This window comes from Pyxicephalus adspersus, chromosome 9 (assembly GCF_032062135.1).
Source record: "Pyxicephalus adspersus chromosome 9, UCB_Pads_2.0, whole genome shotgun sequence".
Classification (NCBI taxonomy): domain Eukaryota; kingdom Metazoa; phylum Chordata; class Amphibia; order Anura; family Pyxicephalidae; genus Pyxicephalus; species Pyxicephalus adspersus.
Window position 1 is genome coordinate 37,053,796 of NC_092866.1, and position 14,988 is coordinate 37,068,783.

The following is a 14,988-nucleotide window of genomic DNA, read 5'->3' on the forward strand; positions in this document are numbered from 1 at the left end:
CCTTATATTTGCACCGTTACATACTTAGATATTAGGCTGTCATGTGCCCCCCTCCCCCCACTCATTTTTCTATTTCATCTGGAAGGGGGCAAAGCCAAGAACTTCTCAGCACCCCCTCGTATACACGAAAGGGCCTAATAAATATCTAATAAATGTAAAAGACTGTGTTGTACACATATATTAACTAATTTAATAGATTGCTGGAACAGTTAAAATGGGAAAGTTAATTTTTTTTTTCATGGGAAAGTGGTAATTTTTATCAGTAACACTTTTTAGAAAAAAAACAAAGATTTACTGGAGTAAGGGGACAAGCTCAGTAGCTCTAACAATAATGAGTCATTTAGCACCAGAAATACAAATCAGAGCCCAAGAGCTGGAAGTATAGACACCAGATAAAATGGTCTAATAAACTGTACTAAAAATATATACCATGTACTTAGGAGTAATCTGATTTCTATCTCTTTCCAGGTACAAGTGACATCCAGCCTGTCAAGGCCAAAAAGACTACCTCTGGTCTTTGATTCTGAACAGATTCTCCTTCTTTGACCTACTTAGAGAAGGGAGTTATGGAAAGGTAAGGAACTGGACAACCACCCCCTAGAATGATCTGTACTTAGTTAAAGAGGAACTAAACTTGAAAACTGGTGAAAACTCAATCTCGCAGGGCAGTCCAAACCATCCTGGGGTGTCTTGCATCAGGTTCCACATCGTCCCGACATCCGTCCCAGAACTGCTCCGGCGCCCCCATCTTCTCCTCTTCTTCCTGGTTCTTTATCCTATGTCACCCAACGCAGGCGCGAGATCGGATGACGTAAAATGAAAAAAAAATTTGCAGTGAGTTCGGCAAATTTTTCTGTTTGTGCAAAAAGGCTCCTTCTGCGCATGCCCGAGATGGTCAGGCATGCGCACAAGGAGCACCCAAGAGGCTTAGTGCTCCCATTCATTCTCGATCGCCTAGGCAGTCGAGAATTAGGGGGCGGTGCTGCACCCTTTTTTTTTATTTTGTCTACCCTTTTATGTAAAGTGAGATTTCTGCGGTAAGGTACACTTTAAGGAAAGAAGACCTGTCTGAATATACAATAATTTGACTGAATTATCACCATCGGGGAGGCTGTGATTTTCAAACTTTATTATTGATGTACTAACACTCTCTCCTCTGTAGGTAATGATGACATCTTATCCTTCCATTAGCCAGCATCTAGTAGTAAAGATGGTCAACAAAAGGCTCCTAATCCAAAATCTTCCAACACCTGCCCCCAGAGATCATCAAACTCCTTGTACATGCTCTTATCATCTCTGGTCTGGACTACTGTAACATCCTCCTCTCTGGTAATCCACTAACCCGACTCTCCCCTCTACAATCTATTATGAATGCTGCAGCCAGACTCATCCATTCTTCCCACCGCTCCTCTTCTGCTGCATCTCTTTGCAGTTCTCTACACTGGCTTCCATTTCACCTTAGAATCAAATTCAAGCTCCTGTGCTTTGCCTTCAATCCCTACACAGTTCTTGGCCCTGATTTATCAATGAAATGCGCGTACGTTCGACGCGTGTTTTTACGTGCCAGTCAGCAAGTTCTACCACGGCGAATCAGGCCCAAGTTCTAGTGAACTCGCCTGCCAGTTTCCTGGAAAAATGAGCAAAGATCTTAAATAAACCAAATAAGGCGATTAATTTTCAGCTGCGCGATTCAGGAGCAGATGTTAAAGTCAATGGTGAGGTGATAGCAATTGATTAGCGCACACCTGCGCCCTGTTCTGTAAGCATCTCCAGTCCATTTTACAGGTCAGTTTGAATCTTTAATGCTTGATGTTTTTTTGTGTAAGTGCTACTTTTTTATGTTACATTCTACTCATTCACAAACTTGCTTCATTTATAGTTACATTTGTTGCACTTGTTGTTTTGATACTTTTTTCTTTCCATTGCAACACTGCAAACTAATTTATATCAAGCTGGATATATACTAAGTAGCACTTTCAAATACGTCATCACACAATAGTATGACTAAAAAAAATATGTGAACAAACATTTGTGACCTGATTAAAATTAAATCTAGTTTGAATTTAGAGAAATCAAATATTTTAGTAAAGGATTATAGGCAAACATGTTATAAGACATGTATTAAGAAACATTTAGTGATTTCACTTGTGTGTGTATGTCAAAATACATTAAAATGTATAGAAATACATATGCATTTTCATTAGCATTATTTTAACTGGACTGGTTTCTGGAGTTAATCAAGAAAGTTTGCTTGGATGGTATGCATTGATGTGATTTTTTGTAATCCTCATTGTTGTTAGTTTCATCTGTTGCTGCAATGTTTTTGTGCCTGGTTTGTAATAGTGTTAAAGGTTGTGGTAGTGTTATAGGTTTGTTGTCATTGTGCTGTGCTACCTGCTCTTAGCACTTGCTGTCCAAACTGGTTGTCAATTAGTTGTCCAGCTGAGTTGCATACTCATTCTAACACACCTGATGGAAGGAGGTCCAGGTTGCCAAGCACAACATCAAAGCACATTGATTGCCAAGCTCACAAGCAGGGTCAGGCACACTTGGAGAAATGAACAGATGTTGTATTGTTGCTTTACTTAATGCTCATAAATACTGAAGTGTATGTATTATTTAGGTGTTTATACAAAACAAATAGTACTAATATATCAAACTTCCAGGACAAAATCCACTTTGTGCCAAACATTTCTTGCTTTTTCCATCCCTTTAGGATGTTTATGCAGGTTTGAATGGCATATTAGATCTTGGCCCAATATATATTTTGACTTACTCCCCTCAGCTTGGTAGTGGAAGCACATAACAATGGTTTCCTTCTTTTAACCAGAAGCAAAATTATCCATGAATGTTACTTGTAGCCAAGCCCATGACATCAGAAATCATAGGAACAAATAGGCAATTTATTATTATTATTATACAGTATTTATATAGCACCATCATATTACGCAGCGCTGTACATAGCCCATAGTCATGTCACTAACTGTCCCTCAAAGGAGCTCACAATCTAATGTCCCTACCATAGTCATATGTGATTATTATAGTCTAAGGTCAATTGTTAGGGAGAAGCCAGTTAACCTAACTGCATGTTTTTGGGATGTGGGAGGAAACTGGAGTACCCGGAGGAAACCCACGCAGACACAGGGAGAAGCTGCAAACTCCATGCAGATAATGTCCTGGCTGGGGATTGAACCTGGGACCTAGCGCTGCAAAGGCCGGAGTGCTAACCCCTGAGCCACCGTGCTGCAATCTTTTCAATGTAACCCAATATGGTCCAAAAAGCACTCTGCCTATTTCTTCCTATAATTTCTCTTTTCTATGTATACACATCTAAATGCATACATGTTTTGCTTCATGTGCACTCATGTCTATACATACATGAGTGCACATGAAGCAAAACAAGCAATATACACAAAAAAATAAAAACTTACCTGAATGTTGCACATATTGCACCAATATGCAATTTTGGCCCATCAAGGGTAACTGGTTTAGAAAATATTTATGCAGGACAAACATTTCAAAGTGGTAATAAAGGCAGAATTTTGCAATCAAACAATATGGCCACAAACACATAACCATAGCATTAACACTGACTTCAAAATTGCAAAATGGGCATTACAATTATATTCTAATATAATATACACCCTTATATATACACCCTTATATTTGCTCAAATTTAAGTGCACAGGTGATAAAAATTTGCTTGCATTTAACACTTGTGCAGTCTGTCAAAATTGGCTGTTCATTTATTGATATGATCCTTTAGATTTGTACACCAGTAAATAAATATTAAAAAAAAATAAAATAAAGTTGAGGATTTAATGTTAAAAATATTTTCTATATGTATATTTAGATACATATATATTATATACTACAATAAATATATATATTTGTTTATTTTTTCTTATATTAACTATAGTAAATACAATTTTATATATATATAAAAAAAGAGAAGAAGGGGAAAGGAGGGGGGAAGAGCGAGGATACTGGAAGAATGCAGAACAAATGGTAAATATATGGCAATTAATTAGGAGGAGTTCCTGGAGTTATCACCAAGGAAATATTAGAAGGAGATACATTGGAAGGGGCTAGCTAAAGATTAACAGTCACATGTTAACAGAAACATATTAGTGGCTGATTACAGATATGAGTCCTATAGGGCCCAGATTGCTGTAAATTTGTCATATCAATCATAAATTTCTGGCCCTAAGGAGTTCCATAAGTTGAACTTCTTTGATTCTAGCATATAAATCCATTACGCTGGGGGGTGAGGTAGATTTCCACTGTCTAGCAAAAAGGTACCTGGCTGTGGTGAGTATGTGACATGTCAATTTTCTATTCAGTTTAGTTAGAGTTGAAATAGGAAGACCCAGCAGATGAAGACCTAAATTGAGCGATATATGGACTTGATTTGTGTTGATTTTTGCCCAGTAGGGCTTTATGAGCGAACAGGACCAGAAAATATGATATAAAGTGCCAATTTCCATACTACATCTCCAACATATATTGCTTGCATTAGGAAAAATTGCATGTAGTTTATTTGGAGTAAAATACCACCTCATAAGTAGTAAATACCATCTCTTTCTCTTTTACATATGTAAAAGAGAAAAAGTCCTAGAGGGTGGTAAGTAATAGTTCAGCGAAGATTGCTATACAGCCAAAAATTTATCAGGAGAATCATTAATATTGGCATTAATCTTTTCGTTAATCATTGTCCCATGCATACGGTTTTTAATTTCCATAATATTCAATCCAGAGGTTTTCCATGGTTGTGCAATAATCTGCTTGGTAAAAATATGCGAAATAAGAGCAGAAGATTTTCTATCAACATTGGGAATAGGGGCATGAAACAGCCCATGCCATGGGTCTTTAGGCAAATTTATCCCCAGTACAGTATTAATCATATGGTATACTTTTATCCACAGTCTGGCCACTTTAGGGCAAAGCCATCATATATGGCCCATGGTACCTTTTGCTGAGCATCCTCTAAAACAATTCAGTGACACCGAGGGGAACGCATGTGCCATTCTAGCAGGGATAAGATACTATTGCATTGGAATTTTATAAGAATTTTCCAGAGCAAATACATTCCTAGAAGATTTGGAAATAGCCTGCCATAAATTAAGGGCATCCTCCCTTTCCCATACTGATAAATATGACAACGGTTTACAGAATTGTACTTTAATAATCGATATATATATAAAAAAGAAATTTTAGAAAAGTTAAGGAGGGCCGTGGGCTGCCAAGCAGACCACTAACAAAGTGTCAAATTCGCAAATAACGAAAAAGTTCCCTATTGGGAATATTATACTTCTCCTTTAAATAGCGGAAGGAGTGTACCCCTGAACTAGATATCATAGATCCTACCGTGGTAAAATTCTTTTAAATCCACAATTTGGCACTGGACCTATTAATAAAACCCGGTTGGAAAAGTGTATTATCAAATAGATCCATTAATGTACGGTGAACACTAATAAATTTAGCTTTGTGCTCAAGAGAATCCCAAAGCCGTAGCATATGCAGCAAAATGGGCTCACATTCTTAGATCTAACTAATGGGGGGCTCCAAGGTAAATTCCTCACTGAACCTAGAGAAATAAGAGTTAGTTCAATCAATACCCATAAAAGACAATCTATAATATGAATAGTAAAAAGAGGAGCCAATTGGGAGGCTTTATATAAGGAAAAAAAATGTGGTACTCCAAGACCACCATTCAATTTAGGACGAAAAAGCACATACTTGCCAATATGAGGGGGTCCAGATTTCCATATAAAGCGCAACACTTTTCTTTGGATAATCTGACATATCCCAAAAGGGGGGATATATATATAGGAGATATAGGATATAGGGTGAACCAGCATAAAGTACAAAATTTGGGGAAAAAAAGACATCTTTATAGCATTAATGTGTCCAAACCATGATAGATATGGCATATTCCAGGACCACAGAAGTTGGCAAAGGGACCTTATTTGAGGCGCATAATTTGCTTTTTTAAGTTCACCATGATCTGCTACTAACTGAACACCTAAATAAGGTAATTTCTTAACCCAGTTGTATGAAAAATTAGCCTGAAGTATATCAACTTCAGCATTTGTAAGAGAAACATTCAGCGCCAGTGATTTAGTGGGATTGACTTCAAGCCCCGAAATCTCTTCAAAACTCGCAAAAATCTTTACAAGTGAAGGTAGTGTCACATGAGGTGTGGTTACATACAACAAAATGTCATCCACAAATAGTGAAATTTTATGAGTATATTGCAAAGTATTGAATCCTGGAACTTCAGTACTCTGATAAACGCTGCAAATGGTTCCAATGCCAATTCAAAAAGTAACGGGGATAAGCTCTGTCTAGTGCTTCAAACAATATTAAAAGATTGGGATGTATACCCGCAGTAACCCACCAAGGCTATAGGGTTAGAGTAAATAGCATTTTTCCAAAAAATAAATGCCTCCCCTAAATTCTATTTATACAAAGCCAATTTTAAATATTGCAGGGATATCGAGTCAAAGGTCTTGTTTATTTCAAGTGACAAGAGCATAAACCCTTGACAAGACCTCCTGGCGAAATAACTAAGCAAGATCGTATGGCGAATACTATCAGATGCCTGGCGTCCGGGAATAAAGCCAACTTGATCCTTATGGATCATAGAGGACAAAAACTCATTCAATCTAGAGGCAAGCACTTTCGCCAAAATTTAAAAATCAATACTAAGCAATAATATAGGTCTATAATTAGACCAATTAAGATGGTCGTTATCCGGCTTAGGGATCATTACCACCTGTGCTTGTAACATTTGAACACTAAGTGAACCAGAAGCTTTAAAATTGTTAAAAAGTGTAGTCAGATAGGGGGCAACATGGTCCGCCATCTTTTTATAAAAAAAAGCCATAAACCTGCCCGGGCCACTCTTCTTGCCAATCTAAAGGGACTTTATTGCATCTAGCACTTCCAATACGGTAATGTCAGCACCCAAACAACCTGCCTGATCACTATTTAATGTCGGAAGGTGTGTTGTGGATAAAAATGCTTGAGTTCCTGAAGATGGAAGATGGCACTATACAATTTCTCTAATTGGTAACTACATTTGTTTATTATATTGAAAGGGCTTATAGAAGTATTGATCTGGCAGCGGCAGTGCACCGGAGTTACGCCAGCTACAAGCTTTTCTTGTCTCTTCAGGTTCCAGACGCAAATGCAGAGACTTTGCAGGCGGGAGGCGGGGCGGGAAATTCAAATAATTTTGTATTGGATTCAATACAAAATAACAGTATTGAGTCCAATACAAAGAAATTTTCATATATATTTATATATATAAAATTATAATATATATATTATTTAAGCTACTGTACAGTTATATTATATAACTGTATATTTTTTTTTTGGGGGGGGGGGGGTTATTATATTATATATATATTATATAAGTTTATTATTACATTTTTTTACAAATAATAAATATTGGACATATTTTGGTGAGGTATGCCTAAGAATTATAGCCTACAATGTAAAATAAATTTCAATGCAAAAAAATGTAACACTTTTTGAGTGGAAATATGGACAGAATTAGAACGGTAAGGGGGCTACAGTGGCTGAATACAGTACCGCTTTGTACTGCTTTCAACCCCTTTTTTCCGGACAGAATCATACCTCCAGGGAGGTTAAAGAGAGTTTAGTGGTTCGGTATGGTAAGTAGTATACCTATCCAACCACTAAATTCTCACTATGGTATTTTCCATATTATGGCTGTAATGGCTGTATTATGCAATTTTGTTGGTATTTATTTTGAATGTTGAAACTTGACAGAGCATTTCCCACCCTGGGCTTATAAGTGAGCCAATCAATTTTTCTTGTTTTCCAAGGTAAAAATAGGGATCTCGGCTTATATGCGGATCGGCTTATACTCAAGTATATATGGTACGTTCTGTGGGATGTCTCTTAAAACTAAGTACCTCCAATTCCGCCTCCAGCTTAGCTATAGTTTGGATACATTCATGTTTACGTTTGAAGGCGTGTCTAATAAGAACTCCCCGTATAACAATCTAATAGACCTCCCAGAGAATCATAGGCGAAGAAACACTGCCAGCATTTATTCTAAAAAATTCAGTAGTTTGTGTTATTAAATCTGCTATAATTGGAGAATACGACAACAAAGAGTCATTAAGACACCAATTTTTTGAGGAAGGTACAGAAAAAAATGAATTGCACACCAAAAAGACAGGATCATGATTTGTCCAGGCCACCGTTAAAATACACAAGTCGGTCACTTGTGTCAATAAAGTTCCTGAAATAAAAATGTGATCTATACCTGAATGGGAATTTTGTTGGTGTGAAAAAAACGTAAAATCTCCAGCCAAAGAGTGACACTCGCTCCAAAAATCAATTACATCTAAATTGTTCAGCAAAGAACTAAAAGCAAGGGTTTCTTGTTTAGAAATAGACCCATCTGATTTAGACATCCAATTTTGAATTCAAATATTGGAATCACCACACAAAATAACAGTTCCTTGCAAGTGATCATGTAAAATACTAATCAAGTGAGAAAAAAAGGTATCTGCTTTGTATTAGGTGCATAGTATGTGCCTATAGTGACCATATTATCAAGAATGGAACTTACCAGTAATGAATAGCAACCCTGTGGGTCAGATCATCTTATGAATTGCTACTAAAACACCACATTTTTAACTGGGGCATTCGCTTGATAGAGTTGTGCGTAGGAAGCATGTAAATATTTCAGTGCAGAAGAAGATGTGAGATGTGAGTCTCCTGTAAGCACGCTATATTGATTTTATTAGATCTAAGATAATTAGGAATGGTGGACCGTTTATTGGGGGAATTCATTCCCTGCACATTTAAGGTTAGAACTTTCAATGCCATCAGAAACTCATGACAGGCAAATAGTAATTCCCATATAAAAACCTGGGTACAGGTCACAACAAAAAAAACATACAATTGGTATAAAAAAATAAAATGAAATAAAGTACACAAAAACAAACTCAAAAGAAACATAAAATTCTGAATCCTAATCAAAATATACAAAAGAACCATGGAAGGGGTAGAATCATAGTGCATCATAGTTGACCCTTGGTTCCAAAAAAAAAAGGGGGGGGGGACCAATACAATTGAGGTCAACAAAAAGAAGAAAAGGGGGAACACGTGTCACCTTGGGCAAAGGTAACCTTAAAACACTGACCATCTCACCATGGCGTTAAAAAAATTACTCAAGAAAGATATACACAACAATCGCATATGGTTAAGGGCTGCAAACCTAGCACCGCAAATAAAAACAAAACAAAACACATATGAAATATCAGATCAGCACTAATACAAGTAGAATGAACTAACTTACTAGAACAGGAAATGTTTAACCCTCTATCACTCACTGAAAGGATTGTGATTGCAGACGACCCAAAGCCTTAGAACAAGCCATTTCCTGTGAACTGTGTTTCTTTATAGAAAGTTCTTGAGAACCCGCTTGTATCGACAGTGCCTCTGATGTGCGGGACAGGTATTCACTGTAGAATGTAGAGACAAGTCAGCCAAACATTTCTGCAAATCAGCTGCAGTAACCACTGAATATGGTAATTTTGATATATAAAAGACAATTTAAATGGAAATCCCCATTGATATCTCACAATATTATCTTGAAGAGTCCGCATATATGGTTTTAAAGCCCTCAGCTTCTCTATAGTAGATTGCGACAAATCTTCAAAACTTTGGTAGGAAAAATCATGATAAGTAAGTGTTTCCCGTGTGAGCGAGGCTTGTAGAATCAATTCTTTTGTACGATAATGATGGAATTTTATTATAACATCCCTGGGAGGGCCATCTATAGGCTTACGAGAAAAGGCTCTATGAACCCTATCCATTTCATGGCGCTCCGGTGGGAGATCAGGTACTAAGGCACTAAGCAAAGCTGAAATCACTCCTTTGAGATTCACAACACTATCAGGGACACCCCTGACTCTTATGTTATTTCTCCTAGCCCGATTCTCTGCATTTTCTAACTGATCTCCCAATGTTTGCAGTACTAATTGTACATTATCCAGATCCTTCTCATGACCCTCCAAGACAGTCGTCACATCATCCAGTCTATCCTCCAAAACTGCAATGCGGCCTCCTAATTCTTTAATTTCTTTTTCTAAGGCAGTGGAGACCTTTTTATTTGCTTGAGAGTTCTCATCCCTCATAATGTTCCTAATTTTATCAAGCCATCTCTCACCTAGTTCATGATCAGAGGGGGAGAGATCCAAAGGAAACTGCTGCTGGCTGCAATCAGAATAACGTGAATCATCTAAGGGATCCCTGGCAGATTCATCAGCGCCGGAAGCCTCCAGCGCCATTTTGAGATGCAGCTGAGGGGGCCATTTCGCCATTTTCTAGTTGGTCCCATGGTCCCTGGGGGTTTCACAGCGAGTCTGCTGATTAAAGAGGAGAGTATATCTCCGGTAGCTTGCGTGATCTTCACGGGAAGAAGATCAGTGTGCTAAAGGTGCACGGATCAACACTCAGCCATCTTGGTCTGCTGCGCGCATGCGCCCCCCTGGGAAAGATTTTTTATTTGTTCATCTAAAGCATACAACAAAACTGAGGGGGTCATTGAGAGGGTAAACATATTACTGTTCATGGGGGATAAAAAAAGGAAATTATAAAGCAGGCATGTCCAAAGTCTGGCCTGGGGGCCAATTGCGGCCCAAGTTCACATTTCCACCGGCCTCTGTCAAAAAATCAATATTATGCGGCTCGCCAGCACTGTTGACCACAGTATAACATACACAGATACAAGAAACCTATTTTATATTTCATTAGAGTTGATCAACTGCCTTGTAATTATCAGCCCACTATTTGGCGGACATAATCGCCAGGACGGGAGCCCCAATGTGTGCACAGGGAATCCCCTACATAATTTAATTGGGCGTGTGCTGTGTGGGACCTGCACAGACCCTGCCCACTCTGATTCCAAGAACGTCCTGTGCACGGAGCCCGCACTGACACTGGACTCCATGAACAGGGAATCCCTCACGTCACCCTGGTGATTCACTAACCCTGAGTATGAATGCTGAATGGTCGGCCCCCACACATTTTCACCTCACCAAAACTGGCCCTCTTTGCAAAAAGTTTGGACACCCCTGTTGTAAAGTGTATTATTAAAATCGGATTCCTGAAGCCCTATATACACTGATTCTTTAGTGCCACATTTTATTGGTGCACTTTATAAGCTTGTACCTTTATATATTAAAATTGGTGATGTCTTTCTTCATTGACATTGTGTTAACACACACCTGAATGCTCCAGACCAGCAAACTTACATCCCTTCTGCTTTTATAAAGGTGCTCACACTTTCTGACGATTAGTATTCAAGTTCATCTTAATCAATTTATTAAGAAACTAGAAATGATACCCAGCTGGACTTAGTTCTTTCTAACAATGCAGAGCTTATAACCAATGTGCAAAAAAAAGAGAATCTGGGTAATAGTGACCATAATATGATTTAATTTAATGTAAGCTGTAAACAGAAAGCAAAAACAGGAAAGATAAAAACATTCAATTTTAAGAGAGCAAATTTTCCATTATTAGCAGGGCTCTCTGTGACTTGAACTGGGAGAGAATATTGTCCTCAAAGAACACAGAACAGAAATGGGAATGTTTCAAGTCTGTTCTACACAAAGACATTGAAAATATATATATATATATATATATATATATATATATATATATATATATATATATAAAATATATTCCAATGGGTAATAAGTTTAAGAGGCTAAAAGAAAATGGCATTCCAAAAATATAAAAATGAAGGATCATCTTCATCATTTAAACAATATAACAATACAAGTAAAGAGGAGATAAAATGTGCAAAACGTCAAAATGAAAGACAAATTGCAAAGGAAAGTAAGGCAAACTCCCAACATTTTTTAAAATGTATTATTAGCAAAAAGTTCAGATCTGAGCATGTAGGCCCCTTAAAGGATGCCTCTGGGTTGATCACTGGGGATAAACAAAAGGCGGATTCACTAAACACTTTAGTTCTGAGTGCACAAAGGAAAATGACAGAGCTGAAGTCCAAATTGCTATTAGCTGATTTCGTTTATCAACACAATAATACTAGCGGGTAGAATTTCATTGGCTAAGGCTTGGAAGTCAACCTTAATATCACTAGATCCCATTTTTACCAAATTGAACTGGGTTATGATAAATGATAAACTTACCCATATTCATACACATATTTCTTTCGCCAGCACATAGACAGTGATCTGCATAGTTACTTACAAATATAGTGAAATCTTCACTCCAGCTTCTCAGACTTCCTCTATTTCCCCTTCCCCTCCCTTACTGTTTTCTTATGTTTATAGTTGCGACAGAATTACATGTCACTACAATGTTCAGACACTGTTTTTCTTTTTTTTTATTGTTATTTCTCAGCATGTTTGCGACTGTTTCTATGATAATATTTATTTTTGACTGGCCTGGATTTTAGCCAATTACTGTGTTTGTACATTGTTTGTTGTGCCTCTTATATGCATATTTTGTGTGTCTCTGTTCATCACTTGTATTGTCTTGGTTATATTTCTGTTTTTGAAAAATTTAATAAAAATATTGAAATACAAATTGCTATTAGCAATGTAACTGCCTTAAATGGTACACAATGGCTTAAACTGATATGAGAAACAGTTGAGCAAAATTAGGGTTGACAATGCACCAGAACCTGATGGATTGCATCCATGTGTCCTCAAGGAGCTGAGTTCAGTTATTTCAAAGCCATTGTTTCTAATTATTAGAGACTCTTTAATCACTGGCTTGGTACAAATGGATTAGCCTAAGGCCAGTGTGGTTCCTATCTTCAAAAACGGAGCAAATTCATTACCAATTATTTACAGACTGGTAAGTTTAACGCCCATGGTTGGAAAGGTCCTAGAGAGCTTGAATGGTCTAAGGTCATTAGTAATGTACCCAGGGTTCAGTGTTGGGACATTTACCATTTACCATCTTGATAAATGATATGAAGTTTGGGATTAAAAGTACCATTTCTGTGAAATTTAACATTGAGAAATGTAAAGTTATGCACTTGGGAGCTAGCAACATGCATGCTTCATACTGTCTAGGGGAAATACATTTGGGGAGTCAGAAATAGAAACGGATCTTTTTGTAGATCGGAGTTTTGGTAGATCATTTAATAACTTAATAACAACATGCAATGCCAAGCTGCAATATCTAAAGCTAGAAAAGTATTCTTGTGTTAAAAGAGAAATAGACTGCAGAGATCGAGACATTATCCAGCTGTAAAAAGCATTGGTCAGACCACATCTGGAATATGTGGTCCAGTTTTGGGCACCAGTTCATTAAAAGGATATTGTGGATTTGGAGAGAGTGCAGAGAAGGGCAACTAAACTAATAGGAATGGAGGAGCTCAGCTATGAGGAGAGATTAGCTGAACTGAATCTATTCTCCCCCATTTAACGGGGGATATGATCCCTCTTTATAAATATAAGTATAGTCCATATAGGGAACTCTCTTCCCAACTATTCAAAGAGGTTTAAACTCCAGGAATCGGGCCCTATTACTAGTTCTCTTACTGTTTGTTGAGTTTTGCATTTATTTTTATCTTTTAAACTGTTAACTAAGAAACCAATGGTCTGACCAATGCTTTGTAGAGGGGCAGAGTTATTTCTCCATCTCTGCAGTCTATTCCTCCTTTATTTATTACAAGAAAGTACTTTACTAGCTTTAGATATTGCAGCTTGGCATTGCATGCTGTTATTAAGTCTATGATCTACCAGAACCCCCAGATCCTTAGCTTTAGATATTGCAGCTTGGCATTGCATGCTGTTATTAAGTCTATGATCTACCAGAACCCCCAGATCCTTTTCCATTTCTGACTCCCCCAAATGTATTTCCCCTAGACAGTATGAAGCATGCATGTTGTTAGCATAACTTTACATTTATCTATAATAAATATCATTTGCCACTTGGCTGCCCAATCAAACAGTACATCCAGGTCTGTTTTTAGATTATAGACATTCTGTATGTACCTAATTCCATTACATAGTTTGGTGTCATCTGCAAACACAGAAATGGTACTTTTAATCCCAAACTCTATATTATTTATAAAGATGTTAATCAGCAATGGTCCCAACACTGAACCCTTGGGTACACCACTAATAACCTTAGACCATTTAGAGTATGAATCGAAAATTACAACTCTCTGGATGCTGTCTTTAAGCCAGTTCTCTATCCATTTACAGATTGACTTTTCTAAACCTATTGACCCTAACTTGCATATAACTTGTCTGTGGGGTACGGTGTCAAGTGCTTTATCAAAGTCCAAGTACACTATATCAACTGCTATTCCACTGTCTAACTGTTTACTTACTTCCTCATAAAAAGAGAGTAAATTTGTTTGACAACTTCAGTCTTTCTTGAAGCCATGCTGACTATCACTTATAATATTATTTTCTAGCAGAAACTCGTCTATGTGGTTCTTTATCAAACTCTCTAGGACCTTTCCGAACTATGGACGTTAAACTAACCAGTCTGTAGTTACCTGGTAATGACTTTACTCCCTTTTTGAAAATAGGAAGTTGGCCGTACGCCAACTTGATGGACTTTTGACGTCTTTTTTTAACTTGACTTACTATGTAACTATGTATAGTAGATTTAGTACATTTACTATCAGCACCTGGTTGATACTTACCCTCTTAAAGTCAACCTATCGCCAAAATGTTTACATTATAAAAAAGGTAGATAAACCTTTTACTGGCTAGGAAGCTGACGCTCTACCGTATTGGACAGTTTAAACAAAAGACAAAAAAATGAAAACGATAAGGTTTTAGTTATTGTTTTTATCAAGTGGCTTAACCCCCCTAGCGTTCTAATTCTGTCATTTTTTGATGCAAAAAGTGATCCTATTTTTTTTGCATAGAAATTTTTGTTTATATTGTGGGCCTGTAATTCTTAGGATTAACTCCCGGGTATGATAATTATATTTATTTA